Source organism: Ovis aries, chromosome 2 (assembly GCF_016772045.2).
Source record: "Ovis aries strain OAR_USU_Benz2616 breed Rambouillet chromosome 2, ARS-UI_Ramb_v3.0, whole genome shotgun sequence".
NCBI lineage: Eukaryota > Metazoa > Chordata > Mammalia > Artiodactyla > Bovidae > Ovis > Ovis aries.
In genome coordinates, this window is record NC_056055.1 from 244,075,652 (window position 1) to 244,098,863 (window position 23,212).

At 41.7% G+C, this 23,212-nt stretch overlaps 1 protein-coding gene across 11 annotated transcripts in view; it reads right to left on the reverse strand.

Annotated features, from left to right (window-relative positions):
• The window catches only part of ZBTB40 (zinc finger and BTB domain containing 40), a 76,392-nt gene that overhangs the window by 47,498 nt on the left and 5,682 nt on the right, over positions 1-23,212 (reverse strand). For 4 of the 11 annotated variants that reach the window (XM_012152642.4, XM_042244597.1, XM_060411462.1 and 1 more), the window contains exons 2-3: positions 3,100-3,191; positions 260-310 (exon numbers count right to left, since the gene is read on the reverse strand). The exons of 2 other annotated variants lie outside the window; for them this stretch is intronic. The gene's annotated coding sequence lies outside the window, so the exon portion shown is untranslated. The remainder of the gene's footprint in view (positions 1-259; positions 311-3,099; positions 3,192-23,212) is intronic. 5 more of the 11 variants (XM_060411463.1, XM_042244600.1, XM_060411465.1 and 2 more) reach the window with 2 other exon arrangements.

Genomic DNA, 23,212 nt, shown 5'->3' on the forward strand with positions numbered 1-23,212 from the left:
AAGAAGCAAACAACTAGCTATTAGACAGAATAAATACCCAGTTGAGTGGAAAAAATTACAAACAGAATAAGACCTAGAGCGTTAATACCATGTATGTGAGTCAAAAACACATAATCGAAATAATAAATAAGGTAAAGTTACACTGCAGCCAAAGACACTTTATCAAATACATTAGAGTGGGTGCTGTAAAGGGGAGGGAAATGGGAGTAGGGGTTGGAGGTTAGAGAGGGGAAAAAAAATCAAACACGAAGAGCCTTACCAAGACAGACAGATGTAGAGTGTCACAGATGAGGAGGATTTCTGTACACCCCTAAAAGGCAAACAGTAAAAACAAAAAGTCAGATGAGGAAATGAACTGTCACATGGAAAGACATTAGATGCAGGAAAGAGCCCACACAGCACCCCCAAGAACTGAAAACCCTAAAAATTACAGAACACTATGAAAACACTATCAATTGTTTAGTTTTAATAAACAGGCAAAATGAAGGGAAGTCATAAAGAAAGAAAAAGATAATATGAAAAAAGAAAAGGCAGATGTGAAAAAGAACCAAAAGAACTTCTAGGAATAGAAGTCACTGAAATTCATCCATCAATGAATTAAACAGATTAGATAAAGCTAAAGAGAAAATTGCCAACATCCGCTGGATCATGGAAAAGACAAGAGAGTTCCAGAAAAACATCTTTTTCCGCCTTATTGACTATGCCAAATCCTTGACTGTGTGGATCACAATAAACTGTGGAAAATTCTGAAAGAGATGGGAATACCAGACCACCTGACCTGCCTCTTAAGAAACCTATATGCAGGTCAGGAAGCAACAGTTAGAACTGGACATGGAACAACAGACTGGTTCCAAATAGGAAAAGGAGTACGTCAAGGCTGTATATTGTCACCCTGCTTATTGAACTTCTATGCAGAGTACATCGTGAGAAATGCTGGGCTGGAAGAAGCACAAGCCGGAATCAAGATTATTGGGAGAAATATCAATCAATAACCTCAGATATGCCGATGACACCACCCTTATGGCAGAAAGTGAAGAGGAGCTAAAAAGCCTCTTGATGAAAGTGAAACAGGAGAGCGAAAAAGTTGGCTTAAAGCTCAACATTCAGAAAACGAAGATCATGGCATCTGGTCCCATCACTTCATGGCAAATAGATGGGGAAACAGTGGAAACAGTGTCAGACTTTATTTTGGGGGGCTCCAATATGTAGATGGTGACTGCAGCCGTGAAATTAAAAGACACTTACTCCTTGGAAAAAAAGTTATGACCAACCTAGATAGCATATTCAAAAGCAGAGACATTACTTTGCCAACAAAGGTCCGTCTAGTCAAGGCTATGGTTTTTCCAGTAGTCATGTATGGATGTGAGAGTTGGACTGTGAAGAAAGCTGAGCCCTGAAGAATTGATGCTTTTGAACTGTGGTGTTGGAGAAGACTCTTGAGGGTCCCTTGGATTGCAAGGAGACCCAACCAGTCCATTCTGGAGATCAGTCCTGGGTGTTCTTTGGAAGGAATGATGCTAGAGCTGAAACTCCAGTACTTTGGCCACCTCGTGCAAAGAGTTGACTCAATGGAAAAGACCCTGACACTGGGGGGGATTGTGGGCAGGAGGAGAAGGGGACGACAGAGGATGAGATGGCTGGATGGCATCACGGACTCGATGGACGTGAGTTTGAGTGAACTCCGGGAGTTGGTGATGGACAGGGAGGCCTGGCGGGATGCGATTCATGGGGTCGCAAAGAGTCGGACGTGACTGAGCAAGTGAACTGAACTGAAAGAGAAAATTACTGATTAGGAAATGAAGTGTGAGAAAATGACTCAGAAGGTAGCAGAGTTAAAAAAAAATCCAACAACCAAAAAACAGAAATATCAAAGAGGCTAAAGGACATGGAAAACAGAATATGAAGGTCTCACGTGCATCTAAATAGGTGTTCCTGGTAGAAATACTGAAGAACTCGTGGGAGAAGCAATTTGAATGTAAAATTTCTGAGACTGTTCAAGAATTAAAGTCAGACATGAGTCTTTAGAATAAAAACTTGAAAATATCAACAACACTGAGAAAAAGAAATTGTAAGCAAACCGAAAGAAAAGATTATTAACAAAAGAGTGACAAGTTGACTGATACAGACTTCTCATTAATAACAACAGATATCAGAATAAAATGGAGTTAACAGTTTCAAATATAAAGGAAAATAACAATTAACCATGTATCTATATACAGATTGAACTAAAATCACCTTCAAAGGTAAGAGGCTCAGAGACAGAATTACTGTAAGAAGGATACTGCACCGGAAAGAAGGTACAGAATTTAAGACAAAACACCAAGAAGCAAAGAAACTGCTAAACATATTCTTTAGCCACTAAAAAAGTTAAAATCAGAAAGACTGATAACACCTAATATGTGAGGATGTGGAATGCCTAAACTCCTGTACATTACAGGTGAAAGTAGAAAATGTTACAACTGCCTTGAAGAACTGTGTGGAGGTTTCTTATAATAAAGGATTAACCACTGATACTAGTAACGACATGGATAAACCCTAAACATAGTACGTTAAATCAAAGAAGGCAGGCATAAAAGGGTACATATCTAGGACCCAATCTATAGGAAACAGACACAGAGGCAAAGCTGATCGACAGTGACAGAAAGCAAAGAGCAGCTGCAGAGGCTGGGGGGTTGGTGTGGGGAAGGGAATTAAGCAGAGAGAGACACAAGCCAGCTTTCTCGGGGAATGGAAACATTCTGTGTCTTATTTTGGGTGGTGGTTAAAGAGTAGGTATTGGTCAAAAACTCTTCAAGTAGCATTCATGGTACTGTGTGTTAATCCTATCTCAATAAAAAGGAAATTAAGAAATGTGTAGGTATACCTAAAATATACCAGCTATTTACCCGTGGATAGGGAAGGGGAGGTTCAAAATGCAGGAGAATAATGACAACCATAGTAGCCGCCGCTTTCTGTGTGCTTCTCATGTGCCAGGCGCTGTTCTGAGTGCTTTGCATCTACTAATTCCTTTAGTCGTTTTAACAACTGTAAAGTAGGTGCTCTTATCATCCTCAGTTTACATAGAAGAAGACTGTAGCACAGGGCGGTCATATAACTCACCTAGGGTCACACAACTAGCATGTGGCAGATCTGGGCTCCAAACTCAGGCAGCCTGGCTCTGAGGTCTACATTCATAAAAATCCACAGTCTCCCTGAAATGAAAAATCAACAAGAACACGGAAGATGAGAGAAGAAGAATGAGAGTTAGAATGTTCTCAGGGCCAAGGGGATGACAAAAATAATGATCAACTTTAGCCCTAGGCTTGAGTGAAGGATGGATGTTAACAGGTAAGGAAATAAGGGAATAAAACCCGAACAAATATTTACAAATAAGAGACATAAAAATGAATTAAGAAAATATGATTATTACAATAGTAAGTGGAAGTGGAAACAGTGTCAGACTTTATTTTGGGGGGCTCCAAAATCACTGCAGATGCTGATTGCAGCCATGAAATTAAAAGATGCTTACTCCTTGGAAGAAAAGTTATAACCAACCTAGATAGCATATTCAAAAGCAGAGACATTACTTTGCCAACAAAGGTCCATCTAGTCAAACTATGTTTTTTCCAGTGGTCATGTATGGATGTGAGAGTTGGACTATAAAGAAAGCTGAGCGCCGATGATGCTTTTGAACTGTGGTGTTGGAGAAGACTCTTGAGAGTCCCTTGGACTGCAAGGAGATCCAACCAGTCCATTCTGAAGATCAACTCTGGGATTTCTTTGGAAGGAATGATGCTAAAGCTGAAGCTCCAGTACTTTCGCCACCTCATGTGAAGAGTTGACTCATTGGAAAAGTCTCTGATGCTGGGAGGGATTGGGGGCAGGAAGAGAAGGGGACGACCCAGGATGAGATGGCTAGATGGCATCACTGACTCAATGGACATGAGTCTGAGTGAACTCCGGGAGTTGGTGATGGACAGGGAGGCCTGGCGTGCTGCGATTAATGGGGTCGCAAAGAGTCGGACACGACTGAGCGACTGAACTGAACTGAAGTGGGCTTCCTTGGTGGCTCAATGGTAAAGAATCCACCTGCAATGCAGGAGACCCAGTTTCAATCCCTGGGTTGGGAAGATTCCCCTGGAGGAGGGAATGGCATCCCACTCCATTATTCTTACGTGTAGAATCCCATGGACAGAGGAGCCCAGTGGGCTCCAGTCCATGGGGTCTCTAAGAGTCAGACACGACTGAAATGACTGATTAGACACAACAGCAAGTAGAAAAAGGGGGAAAGAATGGCAAAGCAAGGGTGGTAAATAGAAAGCAGCTTAAGATGGCAGAAATAAGTCCAAAATGTACTAGTAATCCCGGTAAAGAAGCAGATTAAACTTTCTTGTTAATGGCCGAGATTCTCTGATTGGATTCTTAAAAAAAAACCAAAAACAGCCGTACGTTGCTTATCAGAGAATTAATGTGTGGGTGTATTTACACTTAAAACAGTGCCTAGCACACAGTAGAGACTACATGTGCTAGCTGTGTTAATATCAGCAAGACAGACTGAATTTTCCTCATCAAATAGTTTTGAAACTACCCACCTGACATGACAGCTAAAGTACATTTCTGCACATTAACAATTAAACTTTATAATCTTTGTAGATCACTTTCAAGTACAGAATACTGTTATTAAGTGAGTGTAATATATAATCATCAGGGATCCAGCAGCGATTTGGCGGCTACAGAAATGTACTACACAGAGAGGCTAAACTATATGGCCAATCTCACAACTAAAATGTAAAAGCCTTTAACACACAGTTTACTGTTTCCTCCTGACTCCACTTGCAAGGAAGTTAAATGGAGGGGAGAGAATACAGCACTAAATATAATGCCGTAAAAGTGTGCTTTTCAGAGTTAAGAAACTACTGTGGAACATAGTACGTTGAACTGTGTGAGTGAAGTCTCATAGATTCCTACAGAGAGGCAACCTCAGTTATGTTATTAAGCACTTACTGAAATTGCTGGGCTTTGGAAAATTGTCAGAGGTCCCAAGGGAAGAACACTTAAGCAACAAAAAAACACCAGAGAGATGGATGTTACTCAAAGGAACAATACGAAAGCCTCAAGAAAAGACTACTGATATGGAAGGCACTTAGAAAGAAAACACTTAATTGGCTGAACCAAGTGCTGCATAATGACCCAAAACACAAACGGGAATTCAACACAAAGTGGAAACTAGGCCAGCTTTCTAAAAGAAGCACAAAGAGTATTTATTTATTTATTTCAATTTTTATTCTGTCTACTTCCCAAAAAGGATTTCAAAGTTTGAGAATTCTTTAAGTTACAAAGAAACAACAGTCACACACACAGGGGAAAAAAAAAAAAAAAAAAAAACGACAACGGAAAAAACACAAGCTAAGTTAGAGCTGGTAAGAAACATGGAATCCCTGGTCAGGAAACCAGAGCCCATATGCCACAACTAAGACCCAGCGCAGCCAACTAAACAAACACTAAAAAAAAAAACACACAGAAATGAAGACGTAATAGAACACTAAAGACTTATAGTCTCAATATGCATCATTTAATCAAAGTAGATGTTCTGAAATCCACAACTGATGGCAACGTCCTTAGTGAGACTCAAACCAAGGCCTCCGCTGCCAGTGCTGGAGGGGAAAAGACTCTTCTGTGGGCCTCAGGAACTGGACATGCCATTCCCCAATTCACCGTACTTATTTCTCGGTAGGTCTTCAGCCAGCAATACATGTGTCAACCAACAACTATTTACGGGTCAATTGCCTACCATTTACTCAGCCCACTGTTAGGTGCCGTGTGGAAGCCAAGTGAAATATAAAACAAGGTCCTTGTCCACAGGGAGTTTATAATAGAGTTGACAGCTTATTTCGACTAGAATGACTGAAAACGGAAGGCTTAAAAAGACTCAATCCACCAGACACAGAAGAGGGGAAAAAACAGATTGATCTCAGTGAGTGGAAAGGAAAAGGGAAGGGCTGGAGTTGGTAAATGCAAGTTAAGTACAATTTCAACAGGCAAGGGTGAGAAGGGAGGGAGAATATTCTGGGATCATGTGTGTGTACAGGCACCTGGTACGGCACCCCCTAGAAAGGCCTCCAGGGAGTCGTCGTCGTCATTAGACACGAGCCATGGTGGGTCTCCACATGTAAGAGGAAATGTGGGGCACTAGACTGCCCAGGTTAGGGAGGCTGGAAAATGAGCAGGCAAACTTAACCTACACTGAGGGAGGAGCTTCTCAAACAGAAACAGCACAATCAAAGCAGAGCTTTTCCAGCGACGGATGGCACAGTCTAACAGGGAAAAGTGACCAGCAACGGGAAGGAAGAACAGGGATCCTGTATATATCGCCTAACAGTAAAGAAAGCTCCATGGAACACAAGTTGGACCCACCTCTGCCTCGATTTCTGTATCCCAATACCCAAGAAAGAAAAGCCATCTAAGACTTGGTCAAGGTCCTACATTCTGGTTCTCCTACCAATTCTGCACTCTCTTTGGGGAGCATCTTTCCCATGGTCTGAGATCTCTCTCTGGTCTGGCTCAAAGCAACCTTATCTGCCCAAAGTTCTGCTTTTACTGTTGCTATTGATAATCCCATCTCCAGAATAAAATCTTTACTTCTGTCTCAATTTCTGGGCTCTGCTGGAACCAGAGAGCTGGAAAGGGACCTTGGAGAGCCCTATTTACTGCTTTCAGCAAACAGAAGTTCATTACTTTATCTATCACGTATTCTTGTTGCACGACCAAATGACCTTAGTTCAATCCCTCCCCTTTCTAATGGAGGAAACTGAGGTCCTGGGAGGCTGAGCCGCTCTTTGATCCAAGTCAGCTTGAACCCCATGGCTATTTAGTATCTCACAAACAACCAGAGTCAGGTGAAATAACGGCACTCTCAACATAATTAGAGCAAAGATCACACATTCAGAGACAGAAATGGGGCATTTGCTACACACAAAAAGACGATTTAAAATGTAAGGTATCTAAGGAATCAGCTAAGTTAAAAGAAAACCACTAGCAATTATTTCTGAGAACGCAAGTAGGATTGGTGAGGTTACAAAAGGGTGACCGTAGCTTTTAGCGGGCCCACATTTCTCGAGTTCAAAAGCAGCTGTCATTTGGTCTCTTCTTACACTGAGGGCCTGAAAGGCAGCAATATATAGTGTAAGGGATGGAGATTTTATATCTGATACTCCTGGGTTCATGACAGCATCTTTTTATATGTATTGTCATTGCTGTTTCTAATATTATCATCACTATCATCATCAATCCGTCCCAAATGCTAGTCTACTACTGTTCCAAACTTTCAGCTTTGTAGCAATGCCTGAATGGCCTGTGTGCTTTCCTAAGGCACAATCTGGTTATTGGGAGATGCGGGTGTGGATTTGGAACAGCTCTGAAGAACTACAGTACAGCAAGTCCCCTATAGTTGAATGAGTTCCATTCCAAGAGCATGTTCCTAAGTCCAATTTGTAAGTCCAACAAAGTTAGCCCAGGTACCCAACTAACACAATTGGCTCTAATAGAACTGTACTGTAATAGGTTTATAATATTTATCATACAAATAATATACAACAAACACAAAAAAGAAAACATTTTTAATCTTACAGTACAGTATCTTGAAAAGTACAGTAGTACTGTACAACAGCTGGCATACAGGGGCATACATTTGCATCTTTGAAAGTTAGCACCTTGAAGGTTAGAGTGTAGGGGATTTACTGTACTGAAGACTCTAAAGCAACTGAATCAGGCCTAAGATTCACCTTTGGGGATTTGGGAGGCTGTCGAGGGAGCTCTATGGTACATACCAAGCAGGGATAGTATCTTGCTGTCTACTGTGATTTATACGTTGGCACTCCATTTATCTTTGTTTTACAGATGCAGACTAAGGCTCAGGGGTGTCAAATGGCTTGTTGAGGGCCACAGAGCTAACAAGGGGCATAAAGGAGCCCAAGTCTCTTCAGAAGAACTATTCTCAAGACATAGCTCTTTTCTCTATAATGTGAAGGGCTCGCTGGAGGCCAAGACTTAGCTACCACTTCTGCAGATTATTCTCCCTTCTAAGAGCTCAGTGGCCATTAAGAAGCATAGCCATCAACTCTTGGTTACTTAACAAGGACACTTATAGTAGCGCCCTGAGGGCAACTGGTTAGTGAGCCCACCACAGCCACTGGCCCGTCAGCTCAGGAGACCATATTCTCTAAACTGCCAACACGTGTCTCATGAACAGAGTTAGCGCTGATGGTACCTGCTCTCTCTCTTCATATTTTACCAAATTTCACAAGGATATTATTTATCAAATAATGACAAATAAGAGCTGCTAATAAAGTATCATACTATGCTTCTAAGCATGTTTTACATGTTAACCTCTTTAATACTAATAACCCAGCAAGATAGCTAAAGCCAATTTACAATTCAGTTCCAATAGCTGAGAGGTTAAGCAACAGGGCCAAATCAGTAGAAGAATAGACATTTTAATCCAGTCTGCCTAAGCCCTTTTAAAGCTCATGCCCTTCTGCCCACTAGAACAGTCTCTCAAACTTCAATGTATATAAGAATCACCTGGGATCTTGCCCAAAAAAAAAAAAGATTCTGACCCAGAAGGCCTAGGATGGGATCTGAATTCTGAATTTCTAATAAGCTCTGAATTGATTCAGATGTTGTTTGTCCAAGGAATCTTCTCTGACTAGCAAAACACTATACTACACCCTTCTCAAATCACATTTTTTCACATCTAATTATTATCAAATATGTTAATGCAACCCTTTACCCGTAAAGAGTTCTAAGTCATCCTCAAAACCTTCCCTTCTGCACCTGCCCTTTCCTCCAGTCAGGACAGCTCTAAGAACAAAACCTGTAAAATATGGAGGATTCTAATAACCTCAGGAGGATAGCTCTATGACCTGGGACCAACCCAAATTCCTTTAGAATGCATTCTAGAGACCTGGACTTCCAGGGATAGACAAGCCTCCTAGGCTGCTGCCAAAGTAAATGGAACTCAAATTGCTCCTGATCTAGAGTGAAGTGGTCAGCTGAACCTGGCTAAGCCTTGTCACGTCCTGGGATGGCACACCCAGTCCATAAATGCAGGCTGAACTGGACAGAGTGAACAGTTCTGGGCTCACGACACCATGTGTGACCTACTGTGATATTTCCATTCTAACTACTGCGCCCATCTGTCTTCTCCCACTGAACCAGACAACCGTGCTTGTCTTCCACGGCCTTCTACTCAAATCCCCTGAAAGCTGTATCAAACAGCATTTCAAGGCCTATATTCTCTTTTATGGTATCAAGTGTAAAGATCAAGGCTTAATAATCTCTGCTGCCTTGACATCTGGTAAAGTCAGGAGGGCCTCTAATGTCCTAACCACAAATTCCAATACCCATTTTGCTGCCGTGGGCACAGTCCCCTAGCCAAACAACCTTCCTTATCAGAGAGGGCAGGTCCTGTTTCTGTTTATTCCTGGGCAGTGAGTTTCAGTTCCCGGCCAGCCCCCAGAATTACTCAAACAAGCCAATCACATCTTCTGGCATAACTGAGAAGGATCCACTTTTTCGATGCTTGCAAGCCTGCCGCCCACAGCCCTCGGCTGTGCGCTCTGCTCCTGGCACACCCGCTGTGCCCTCCCTGGCTGTTAGTGAGAGTGGCTTCTACACACTGTCGGTCTCATCTGCTGGAGTCCACTGCCGTGTGCTCAGCCAGCCACACAACTCTAGGGTGGGAATCCCTCCTTCCTCAACGGTGGGAAGAGGAAGTGATTCAACCATTTTATTTATTTACTTTTTGCCCAATCCACTGGTCTCTGCCCTTTTCTCTATCCCTGAATCTCTTAATTGGCAAGATCATCAACTGCTCTATGACGATAATGATGCCCAGCATTTGTTCTAAGCTCTGTCCACAGACTTTCCCACTTAATCCCCCTAACATCCCTATGAGGTAGATCTCATTATTATCCCTAATACACAGATGAAGCTAAACTACCCAATAAGGTTATGCAAGACCTTGTCCAAGACCATATAGGTCTGAGCAGAGCTCAAATGCAGACCTACCTGTTCTTAACGACTACCTTAGTCTCGAGAGGATTTCTGGGCTCAATGCCACTGTTCCTCAACCCCTCTCACAGTCAGAGATGTGTGGCTGGAAGGTCCAACAGGATCACCTGAATTTGAGATGTCTTGTCTTTTGGTGATCTCTGCTAAAAAGATGGATGGAAATGCATATCTGGGGAAAAGTGATGCTGGAACAGACCAGCTGGCTTGCCAGGAAGAGACTAGCAAGGGACTTCCCCTTGATGGCTTGAATTTCATTTACCAAAGGTCTAGTTTGATTATCAACCTCACAGATACAAACACCCTAGGTCTCAAAGTTAATCAGACTTGGGGAGTTTGGATCAGTTCAGTTTAGTTCAGTTCAGTCGCTCTGTCATGTCCGACTCTTTGCAAGCCCATGGACTGCAGCACACCAGGCTTCCCTGTCCATCATCAACTCCTGGAGTTTACTCAAACTCATGTCCACTGAGTCGGTGATGCCATCTAACCATCTCATCCTCTATCATCCCCTTCTCCTCCTGCCTTCAATCTTTCCCAGCATCAGGGTCTTTTCCAATGAGTCAGTTCTTCGCATCAGGTGGCCAAAGTAATGAAGTTTCAGCTTCAGCATCAGTCCTTCCAATGAATATTCAGGACTGATTTCCTTTAGGATGGACTGGTTGGATCTCCTTGCTGTCCAAGAGTCTTCTCCAATACCACAGTTCAAAAGCATCTGAGAGAGAATTTGGATAGCACTGTCTAAACTTACAAGAGAAGAAATATAAATCAGAAAGTCAATTTATTAGTTCACTTATTAGTGAAATATGCCTACTCTTTGCAGTCATCTGTGAAAGAATTACAGCAGTAAGGACAAGTATAATGAGAAATCCCAGAAGACACTGCATCTCTCAACATCCAGTGGTGGCCTGGTGTATCTGTCTTTGCCATGGAAGTCAATGAGTGGGCCCCAGACCAGGCAGGTAGAGTCTGAGGGTCAATGTCCACTGCACAGCCACTGACAGTCTGGCTCGTCCCTTCCACTCTCAAGTTCCTCATTTCTACTGTGGCTCTAGCCTCTGTTCCAATACAGTTGAACTCAGCTTTGCCTTTGAGGTGACCCTGTGCAGGTATCTAATTTAGCACTGACCATGGGCTAATTTTTCAGTCTTGTAGAACACAGGGAGGGCCCTCTGGTCGCTCCCACCCACAGGCTTCTCTTCCGATGCTCCAAACCTCTATCCATAGCAGATCAGAACTACTCCTGCTTCAAGGAGGCTAGGCCCAAGGAAGTGCTCAACTTCGAACTCATCCACCTTCCAACTTCTATCTGGGTCATCTGCCTTACATCGCTGAACCAGATTCAGTGCTTACTCCCTTTCCCTTGGTCCACTCACCTCCTCCTTCCTCCCATGCACTTCATTCACCTATTACTCTGCATTCTTTCAGACCACTCTGCCACAAACCACTAAAACTTAAATATATATATATAAAACAAACATGAATGATTCCTGATCAGAAGGATAATAAAACAATCAGAGAATTTTACAACGAGAATTATCTGTAGAGACTGTGTAATTTAGCCCTCTCATGCTCCAGATGAAGAAATGGATAGAAATTCAGTGACCTGCCAAGTCATGTTATCTAGGCAATGGTAGGGTTAGAGCCAGGATCTAGGTTTCTGGGCTTTCAAGCTAGCACGTGAACCAAGTATCAAACTCCTAAGTGCATACAAACAGGCCCTCAGTGGGGAGGGCTTTCTGTGTGTCTGAAAAACTGGCAGCCGCTAGTAGTAGGCATGTTATTTGGTTTGCTATTTTTTTTCTTTGAATGTCGATTTAAATATCAATCATTGATAGCTCTAACAATGAGAAAATAGTTATTCTCAAGCCACAGAACTGCCCAAAAGTATCTCAGGGAATACATAACTGCACATTTCCCAATCTACTGCCAAAGGAAGAACTGTAGTAGGGTGGATTTGTGACTTAACAAAAACAAGAAAAACCAAAAAAATTTTTAAATGACTAAGATATTTAAAAGATATATTAATGAATACTTAACTAAGGTCAGGGTGGAGAAGGCCTTTCTATGCATACAAGAAACAGAATAAATTTACAAATGACCAATAGGTTTGACTACATAAAAATGAAAACTTCCCAAAAAATCAGCACAAGCAAAATTAAAACATAAACAAACACTTCATAGCACATGAAGTGAAAACTAAGCAGTTAATATTAGAATAGAAAGATGATACAAAAATAAGAAAAATCTCAACATTTATATTTCTTAATGGACAAAGAAAAATATAATTCACTAAAGAAATAAACAGTTAACAACGCAACAGAAAAGTTCACCCTGATGAACAAAGAAATGCAAATTAAAACATCAATACTATTTAGGGGCAATCAATTTGGAAAAGTTTTGCAATGATAGTATTTCAGTGGGAAGCAGTGGTTTTAGACCATGGACTCTTGATTTAGACTTTGGTTTGAAGCCTAACTTGGACACTCAATCAGTGATCCTGGGCAAGTCACTTCAATCACCGTGAACCTCAATGTCTCTACAGTTTTGGTGTGAAGATGAAATGAGACAATGCATCTGAAATGTTTTAACAAAGTGCCTGTCAACAGTAAATGCTCAATATGCGTTACCTATTATGATAAAAATAATATTTGTACTCGTAACAGTGGGAAGGGAGCAATGAGGCAGGTACCCATACAGTGCTGATGGAAGTTTAAACTGGTAAAAATCTTTTAGGGATGTAATCTAGTAACTAACCTGCTCCGCTAAAGCTATAAAAAATGTCCTTGGAGTGAGACATGAGAATTTGGGGAGACTGGGGAGAATACACTTTACATGCATTGTTTGAAAGTTTTCCAGGATGTGTTTTACAGAATATATCTGTAACATAAATCAGCTATATAATTACAGATTTAAAAAAAGATTGAGTCCCATGATATTAGAAGAAAAAAGGGTGTTTTTTTAAATGTTTATTCCTTTAGACCTACTTCTAGGAATCTATCTATAAAGACCTACTTAACAATTGGAGATATAAAATATTTCTGCACAGCAATAGATTTAATGGTAAAGAAACTGGAAACTTAAATGTATGAGATTTTTAAACTAAACATGGCATACAGGCACACTATGGAATATTATGCAGCCATTAAAAATCAGGCTCTGTATATGATACCTACAGATAGCATAAGTAATCGAAGGAAAAGTAAATTGGACTTCATCAAATTTTAAAACTTCTGTGGATCAAAGGGCATGATCATGAAAGTAAAAAGACAACCCACAAAATAGGCACAAATATTCTCAAATCATGTATCTGATAAGGGTCTGGTACCCAGAATATATAAACATAGTATATCAGAACAAAGTATCCAGAATTCATAACAACTCAACAATAAGAGGACAAATAAGCCAATTTTAAAATGGGCAAAGGATTTGCATAGGTATCTCTCCAAAGAAGACATACAAGATGGCAAATAAGCACATGAACAGATGCCCCACATCAGCAGTCACAGAGGAAATGCCCATCAAAACCACAATGAGACAGCACTCCGCACCTGCGAGGATGCTAAATAAAACAAACAGAAAATCTAAGCATTGCCGGAGACACGAAGAAACTGCAGACCTTGCACACTGCTAGCAGGAATGCAGTGGTGCTGCCACTGTGAACAGTTTGACAGTTCCTCAAAAAGTTAAAGACAGAGTTCCCAAACGACCCAGCAATTCCACTCCTGGGTATATACCCAAGAGAAACGAAAATATATGTCTACACAAAAACTTGTACACTAATTTTCACTGTAGCAGTATGTATAACAGCCAAAAAGTGGAAACAACTCAAGTGTCCACCAACTGATAAACAAATAAAATGGTGTATGGTTATACAGTGGAATATTATTCAGTCATTAAAAGGAATGGAATACTCATAGTGCTACAAACAGGGGAAAACCTTGAAAACCTTATGCTAAGTTAAAGCAGCCAGACACAAGAGACCACACAGAGCACGATCCCTTTATGCAAAATGTCTAGAATAGGCAAATCCACAGAGACAGGAAGTAGATTAGAGATTGCTGGAGGTCGGGAGGAGGAGGGATTGGGGAGTGAATGCTAATGGGTGTGCGGGTTCTTCTGGAGTGATGAAAATGATCTAGAATTAGAAAGTGGTGATAGTTACACAGGCTTTGAATTGTATACTTTAAAACAGTAAATTGTATGGTATGTGAATTATATCTAAATAAATTTTTTAAATTAGGCTCTTGAAGATTTTTAATAACATGGTGAAATGCTTTCAACATACTAAAAGGAAAAAAAGCAGCATGCAACTGTATATATAATTCCAATGTGGTTTTAAATTATATGTAAATGCACATATACATATGCATTAAAAAAGACAGAAAATATATTAAAATGCTAACAGTGGTTGTCCCTAGGTAGTATCACTATGGGGGACTTATTTTCTTCTTCACATAATTCAAATTTTTCTACAGAAAACATAAATTATTTTTATAATCTGCAAATTAAAAAACCCAGGTATGTTTGCCCAGCTTCAAAGCTAGTGTCATTTCCAACACACTATACACTCATTAGATATTTATTTATCTCCTACCAGGTACCAGGACTTTCCTGGTGGCTCACTGGTAAAGAATTCCCCTGTCAGTGCAGGAGACATGGGTTCAATCCCTGGGTTGGGAAGATTCCCCTGGAGAAGGCAATGGCACCCCACTCCAGTATTCTTGCCTGGGAAATCCCGTGGACAGAGGAGCCTGGCAGGCTATAGTCTATGGGGTTGCAAAGAGTCAGACATGATTGAACGAGTAAACAACTACAACCACCACCACCATGTACCAAGCAAAGTTAAGTAAGATAAAATCAGTGCCCACAGGAATTTACATACGTCTAGTGTGGGGTCTGGGCCCAAGTCCATGGATGAGGAAGGTGAAGATGCATCCATAGGCTCTTCAAATCACCTAACACGCAACAGTGTTCAGCTACAAACTTTCTGGGAGACGATCACGAGCAGCGGTGTAGCTCTCTGGTTACAGGCTGGAAGCAGAGTCAGACTACCTGGGTGTGAAGCCTGAACGCCCAGTTACAAGCTGTGTGATCTTGGGAAAATCACCTAAACTCCATGCGGCATAGTTTCCTCATCTACAAAATAGCGGTAATAACAGTACCTCTCTCACTGGGCTGTTGGAAGATCAAAAGAATTAACACAGCTAAAGCACCGGCATTATATGCTCGGGACATAGTAAGTGCTCAGTAAATTAATGAGCGGCTAGCTGCAGCATCAGCCTCGCTGTCAGCATCACTACCACCACCTCGCCAGCATGCTCTCAAGGAGGCAGAGGCACGGAAGACTAGGCACCCCTAGAAAGGTGGTTTTCCACATCTCAAAACTGGCTGCCTGCATCTGCTTCTTAAAGCCTATAGTAACTGTGACATTCAACTAATTTCTTTGTCCAGATTCTCTCAATCTCTAATGAAACTCTATTTTTGAGATGTTCTATAAAATACAACATCCAACTGTTCGGCATAACAAACTGCTTGTGTCCTCTTATCTTTTGTCTAATTCATAGAAACAAGCGATTTTTTTCAAGGCTATTGTAATGGAAGGCGGCTTTGAGAGGCTTATCTGCCTTTCGGGGTCACGCTGCTCTGATCCAGTAGTTCACCCAAGATGACTCTTCACAGGCCAAACTGCAAAATCGCCCGAGCAACACGTCCATCTAATGAGTGCTGGGGATTGTGACTGCATCACATCTAATGCCGACCCTCCCAGCCTGCAGAGTCTCAACAAGCAATCACCACTTCAGCGCTTTCACAGCCAACCTCTTAGGTGTTACAAAGGATCCTCGGCTTTGTCACTGTACTTCTACCTTGATCTGAAAATGTGGATGAGTTCTGAGTTTTTTGCCAATCTGATTATGAGAATACACTTTTCTGCAGTAGGGAGTAAGTCTGGACCACTCGGGAGCAAATTTCAAATTCAAAGATACCCATCTAATGTAAGAGAGCTCAGGCAGCTAAAGAACACCAAAACAAGCCATGTGACTCCAGAAGCTATGTGTTTACCAGTAAAGCTTTGGCGCACAGTCACAGTCCGGTCTCTCTTAACAGCTATACAAATTTAGGCCAGTTGCTTAACGCTTTGGGCCTCAGTTTCCTCATATGTAAAATGGGGATAATATCAGTCATATCTCATGGGATAGCTGTAAGCCTGGACTATACCCCACCAGGCTCCTCATTTCATGGAATTCTCCAGGCAAGAATACTAGAGTGGGTAGCCATGCCCTTCTCCAGGGGATCTTCCCAACCCAGGAATGGAACCCAGGTCTCCTTGACTACAGGCAGATTCTTTACCATCTGAGCCACCAGGGAAGCCCGAGCATTAATAAGTCACTGTTAATGAGTCAACAGACATGAAAGCCTTTCCCATAACATTGTAAACATTTAGTAAATGTTAAAAGGAAGCATAAAAATACACCTGCCAAATATTCTTTTTACAGTTTTTGGTTGTATGGTCAGTTCACAGAGTTACTTGTTTGTAATCACTTTGCCTCACCACTTGCATAAATCACACATGTATCAGTATCTTCTAAATGCTATATGTCAAATATTACATAATTTCTAAAAAAGAATTTATAGACAATCACATGGCTAGTTTCACAGCTGAATCAGCTAAGAAAGGGAGAGCGTTGGGCCTCTCAATAACAGCATGCTGGACTGTAATCCGAGAGATTTCACAGAAAGCCCTTAATTCACTGAAAATTAATAGCAGATACAAAGAACTGAAACCATCTGCTCTAGTTCTCTCATCTGCAGATGAAGAAACCGAGGGCCTGAGAAGTGTTTTAAGATCTTCCAGTTCACTAATGTCAGAAATCAGACTCTTCTGAATCCTCTGACTCAGATACGTATTTTTTAAGTGGAAAACAATGAGGAAGGCATGATGGAAAAGGGAAAAGGCTGATATAGTTTGAAAGGGTTAAGGCAGCAACCTAACAACAGGAGCGAACATTTTATGAAGATTATAGCCCAGGCACTGTGACAAGCATTTTGCATGGGTGGCCTTATATAATTTTTGCAAAACCTGCGAGGTAGTTACTATTATTAACTCCCCTTTTAACTGAGAAAGTGGAGGCCTAGAGAGATAAAATGACTGGCCCCAAATCACAAAGCCAGTGAGAGGGAGAGTCAGTAAATGAACCCATGCTGTCTGACTCTGGAGCCAGAACCTTTTCCACTGGATATTGCCCAAGTTTGAGAATTTAAAAAGCATGGAAGCTCTTGATCCTTGAGTCCTTCTCCTACTTTTTTTTTTTTAGTAACTTCTCTGTTCAGAGGCAGTGCAGAGACAGACAGCAAATGAAGTGGTTTTTTAAGGAAGAACAGATGACCTTGATTTAGAGCCTACTTGAAGTGAAAGTCACTCCGTCGTGTCTGACTCTTTGTGATCCCATGGTCTAAGCGTCCACGGAATTCTCCAGGCCATAATACTGGAGTGGGTAGCTGTTCCCGTCTCCAGGGGATCTTCCAAACCCAGGGATTGAACCCAGGTCTCCTGCACTGCAGGCGGATTCTTTACCAGCTGAGCCATGAGGGAAGCCCGTAATCCCTGCTATTTGAAGAAGCACCATACACACATTACTCTAGCCCCCTGACTTGTGCAAGGCCACATAGCTTGTAAAAGTGCCAGTGGAGGATGCGAACCCCATGCTGCCCCAGCGAAGCTCCAAGACCCATTTCTTAGACTCGTCAGTGGACAGTGTGTCCTTGTCTGACCAGCAGATCTTTACTGAGCTCAGCCAAAGGCCCGTAACCAGCTTGGAACTACACGGAGTAAGAGGTTCAGCACACTCCCTGCTCTCAAGGAGTTTACGGCAAAGCTGGGAAGGAGAGACCACTTTCAGCTTAAGATCCTTCTTTTCTTCTGCTTTGTAGTTCAGCAGCAGAAACACTGAAGAGACTGTGGAGCCCCAGCTTCCTGCAAGACTGTCCCATTCCGCTACTCAGGCCGCCCTGTGACCTGACACCGCCGTGTCTATTTCACAGATGAACTCCATGGGCCTCTCCTCTCAGTGCTGTAAGCCTTTTCTCTTGTCTTTGAAGAAGTGGCAATTATTTTCATCTCAATCTTTCTCTCACTCATCACCAAGGATTATGACAAGAGGGTTAACTTAAGGAGATAACTCAAAAAATAAAAGTAACTTCTCTATTATCTTTAACTTTTGTAAAGAGCCTATGGGATTCCATAATATTTGCTCAAAAATGTTCAAAGACATACATGGAAAATTTCATCCTCAACATTTTGCTGCCCAGGAAAAAAAAAAAAAACCAAACCCGAACTCTAGGGGCCAATTATTCCGCTGCCTTGGACTCTGACCTTAGAAAGTCTCCCTCAGGTTTAAATCTGACTGGAACTGAGGGCAGCTGACAGCAGCTATAAGTACCAGCTAGAAGAGCAGCTTGTGTCTAGGTGGTCAGACTTAATGACTACCGGGGCTTCTGAGCATCACTCGAAAGTTATAGCACCGCACCAAACCTACGAGTACGGGCTAAATGAGGAAGAGCAGCAACTTTCACTGCTACTTATGTTTTTACTATGTTCCAAACATCATGCTAGCAGCTAGGTACTCAAAACAGTGACAGGCCTTTAAAAATCAGCTAGTATCAACTGCACTAATAAGACTAGATAAAGAGAAGGCAGAGCGAAAGCAGAGAACCTAAGAGAAGCAGGAAAGAGGGAGAGAGAGGGGCCTTGCTGTTTGCAAACGGTGGACTGAGTGGAACACTGTGATGTGAATTAGAATGTAAAGAGGTAAAGAATCCACCTCAATATCACCTCTCAGTGGTAAAGAAACCACCTGCCAATGCAGGAGACAGGGGTTCAACCTGCGGGTTGGGAAGACCCCCTGGAGAAGACAATGGCAACCCACTCCAGTCTTCTTGCCTGGGAAATCCCAGGAGCCTGGTGGGTTACAGTCCCTCAGGTCCTAAGAGTCGGACATGGTTTAGCGAGTAGACAACAACTAGCAGGCGTTTAGAAGCGTGGCTCTTGACCATCTGCCTTGCTTCTGCTTTTCCCTGGCCGGTTGCAGTTGAAAATGTAAAAAACAATCTTAATAAGGAAATAAAAAGAGTTGGGCTCTAAGCCTGACCTTAGCTCTGAAACCATGAGTTACTTAACCTTTCACAATCTGTTTTCTCAAGTGCAAAATCAGTGAACATGTATATGGGAGCTCATAATGCTATACTCACTTTTATGGTTGAAATTTCCATCATAGTTTTTAAAACTGGGATAACAGTTTCTATTGCTTAGTTCCTGTGAGGACTGCAAGAAATAATTAGGTAAACACCTAGCACAGTGTCTGGCACTTTTTAGCTGTTCAACAAATGGTAACTCTATTATCAACATGGTATTTTTTTGTATTTTTTAAGTTCTGGGATGGGGATTAGAGGAGAACAAAATGCTATGAACCAGTGAATTAAGACTGGAGTTCAGTTCAGTTGCTCAGTCATGTCCGACTCCTAGCGACCCCATGGACTGCAGCATGCCAGGCCTCCCTGTCCATCACCAACTCCTGGAGTTTACTCAAACTCATGTCCATTGAGTCGGTGATGCCATCCAACCATCTCATCCTCTGTCGTCCCCTTCTCCTGCTTTCAATCTTTCCCAGCATCAGAGTCTTTTCTAATGAGTCAGTTCTTCGCATCAGGTGGCCAAAATATTGGAGCTTCAGATTCAGCATCAGTCCTTCCAATGAATATTCAGGGTTGATTTCCTTTAGGATAGACTGATTGGATCTCCTTGTAGTCCAAGGGATTTTCACGAGTCTTCTCCAACACCACAGTTCAAAAGCATCAATTCTTTGGCACTCAGCCTTCTTTATGGTCCAATTCTCACATCCACACATGACTATTGGAAAAACTATAGCTTTGACTAGACGGACCTTTGTCAGCAAAGTAATGTCTCTGCTTTTTAATATGCTGTCTAGGATGGTCATAGCTTTTCTTCCAAGGAGCAAGTACCTTTTAATTTCATGGCTGCAGTCACCACCTGCAGTGATTTTGGAGAAAACAAAGTCTGTCACCGTGTCCATTATTTTCCTGTTTGCCGTGAAGAGATGGGAGCAGATGCCATGATCTTTGTTTTTTGAATGTTAGGGACATCTAGCATCCGTCAGAGAAGGCAATGGCACCCCACTCCAGTATTCTTGCCTGGAAAATCACATGGACAGAGGAGCCTGGTAGGCTACAGTCCATGGGGTCACTAACAGTTGGACAAGGGTGAGCGACTTCACTTTCACTTTTCACTTTCATGCACTGGAGAAGGAAATGGCAACCCGCTCCAGTGTTCTTGCCTGGAGAATCCCAGGGACAGGGGCAGCCTGGTGGGCTGCCATCTATGGGGTCGCACAGAGTCAGAAATGACTGAAGCAACTTAGCAGCAGCAGCAGCAACATCTGTAGAAGTAAAACCTCCCTAGAGTAGGTCTTACAGGCTTCCTTTCCACTCTTTCATTCTCTTTCCTTTCCCCTACTGCTTTATTCAATCCATTCAACAAACATGCACTGACTGCCTACAGTATGTAGGACACAGAGCTAAGTACTCAGAGTGGGAAAGAGAGAGAAGAGGAGGGATTCTGAGGGGACAATATAATGGGATGGGCTTTTGGAGGAGGGGATCTATGAACCATTCAGAAATGACATGCAAATTTTTTTGAGTATGTGGGTGTATATAACTTCTCTGAGAAGTTTTGGAGGGATTCTAAAATGATTTTTTTTTTTAAAGAATGAAAAGTATAATCAACTGAGCAAGAAGCAAACAAAATTTATATAAGCAAAAACATAAAATGCTCTTGGAAATTCACAAAATTAGTCTTGAGAAAATAGAAAGATGGACCATGATCCTTGGATAGAAAATTTCAACTTCATAAAGATGTCAGTACTCCCTAAGCTACTTTATAAATTAAAACATAATCTCAATAAAAATACCACCAAGTGTTTCATCTGGAAATTACACAAACTTATTATGAAGCTCATATGGCAGAATAAACAAGCAAAACAGCCAGGAAAACTCTAAAAAGGAAAAACTAATCCCTCCAGATATCAAAACAAATTTCAAGCCACTAAAATTAAGATAGTTTTGTAATGGCGTATTAATTGACAATCAAACCAATGGAACAAAACAAGAAATCCAGGAGGAAACCCAAATGCACATAAGAGTTTAGTAGTGTCTGCTAAAGACAGCATCTCAAGTCAGTGAAGAAAGAATAAGAGCCTTTAATACCTAGTGTTACAATAAATGGCTGGCCGTTGGAAAAAATATAAAATTCGATCCTTCCTCAAACCAAATGCCAAGATAAATTCCAAATGGATCAGACTCTTAGATGTTTTTTTAAAAAAGGTGAAACCGTATATTTTTCTAGAAGAAAACATTAATGAATTCCTCATAAATTAAGAGTGGGGCAAACTTCCTAACTCTGACTCAAAATCTAAAGTAATACACTGTAGGATAATTAGCACTATATAAAGATGTAAAACTTTATAGCAGTAACACAACATACGTAAAAGCCAGGCACGTGACAAACCGGAAAAGATATTTTTGTAACTTATACCACAGACACTGGGCAGATATTCTGAACTCATAAAAGGAGAAAACAAATTAAAAGTATACTGAAATATTATTTCTTACGTATCAGATTGACAAAACCCCAAAAACTCTGGCAGCAAGACTTAAGAGAAAAAGAAAAGAAGGGTCAGGCATGAAATAAAAACTTCAGTGAATGTCCCTTGTTATATAGTTCTGATTTTGGAACCATGTACGTGGTTTTCACAGTTAAAAACACAAAATTAAAATTTAAAAGGCAATTCTTAAATTTTAAAACAAAAATCAGTCTGATTATCAAGTTGGTGGCATAACCACATAGAGAAAATAATTATATCAAGGGACTTTGGGACAGTGTTTGACCATTCATCTCAAATAGTGTATATTCGAAGGACAAAAGAAATCACAGAGAAAAGGAAAACATTCAGCAATCTAATGGTCAGTACAGATAACAGCATCGCTACTTGCCTGGTTAATAATGTGACCAGAGAAATCCAGAGTGAATGAATAGCCTCAAAGCCCCAGAGCATGGCCCAATGAGTGTTAATGACTGACGCTCAAGTAGAAAGGTGAGAGGTGAGTGGAGACAGTGCTAAGAGTTGAGGCTTGAGACAGGCACAGCCAGGGTTTGAGGGCAGCCCAAGCCATGCCAAGGAACAGTGCAGAGGAGTTTCAGCCTGGAGAGTAACATGTTCAGATCTGTGCTTTATAAAGATCCCGAGCAACAGTGTACAGATAGGCTGGAGAGAACAAAGCTGGGGAGTTAGCCGGCCAGCTAGAATACTGTTGTGGCAGTAATTCAAGACAAGAGATTACAGCAGCTCTGGCCCAAAGAGAAAGGGGGCTTCAATGGGCTTGTAGTGTAAACAAGTGGGTGCCATTTGTGGATGGGGAGTAGAAGGAGATGGAGAGTTGAAGAGAAGGGGAGGAACCCTGGCCGACTCCCGGGTTTCTACCTCTGGCAACCCTGTGGTGCCATCCATGAGACGGGGAACCCAAGAGAAGTGGCAGGTGAAAGAAAAACGGCAAGGTCACTGCTGCTGGAGCCCCTCGTGGGGGCAGGGAGCTAAGGAAGTCAGGAAGAAAGACCCAGCTGTCAGGCCACAGTCCTAGAAGGATGGGAAACAGGTGAAACTGGAGAGTTAATTACCTGCGGTAAAATTTTCTCAAAGTCAGAAACAGAACAATATACTGTTCACTTACAATTTTATATTTTTTAAAAAGTCAACCAACCAGTATCTAAAAAGCCTAAAAAGCTATTTAGCCTTGTGATCCTTTGTTTCTAATCTCCCTCAACACTCCTGGGTCTTTTCCTTCACAAAACATACTCTATGGTATGTCCCAGAATCAGATTCTAGCTACAGCAGAGGTCACTTATGCAAACACCTTCAGGGGTCACAGACATAAAATCTCTGATGTTTAAAAGTAAGCAACTAATTGGTAAACACTACATGGCCCAAACTCTGGCTTAAACTGTTTTCTACTAAGGTCCCATTAAATAAATATGTATCCTAACATACAGATGGGCTTTCCCAGGAGGCTCAGTGGTGAAAGAGTCCACCTGCCAATG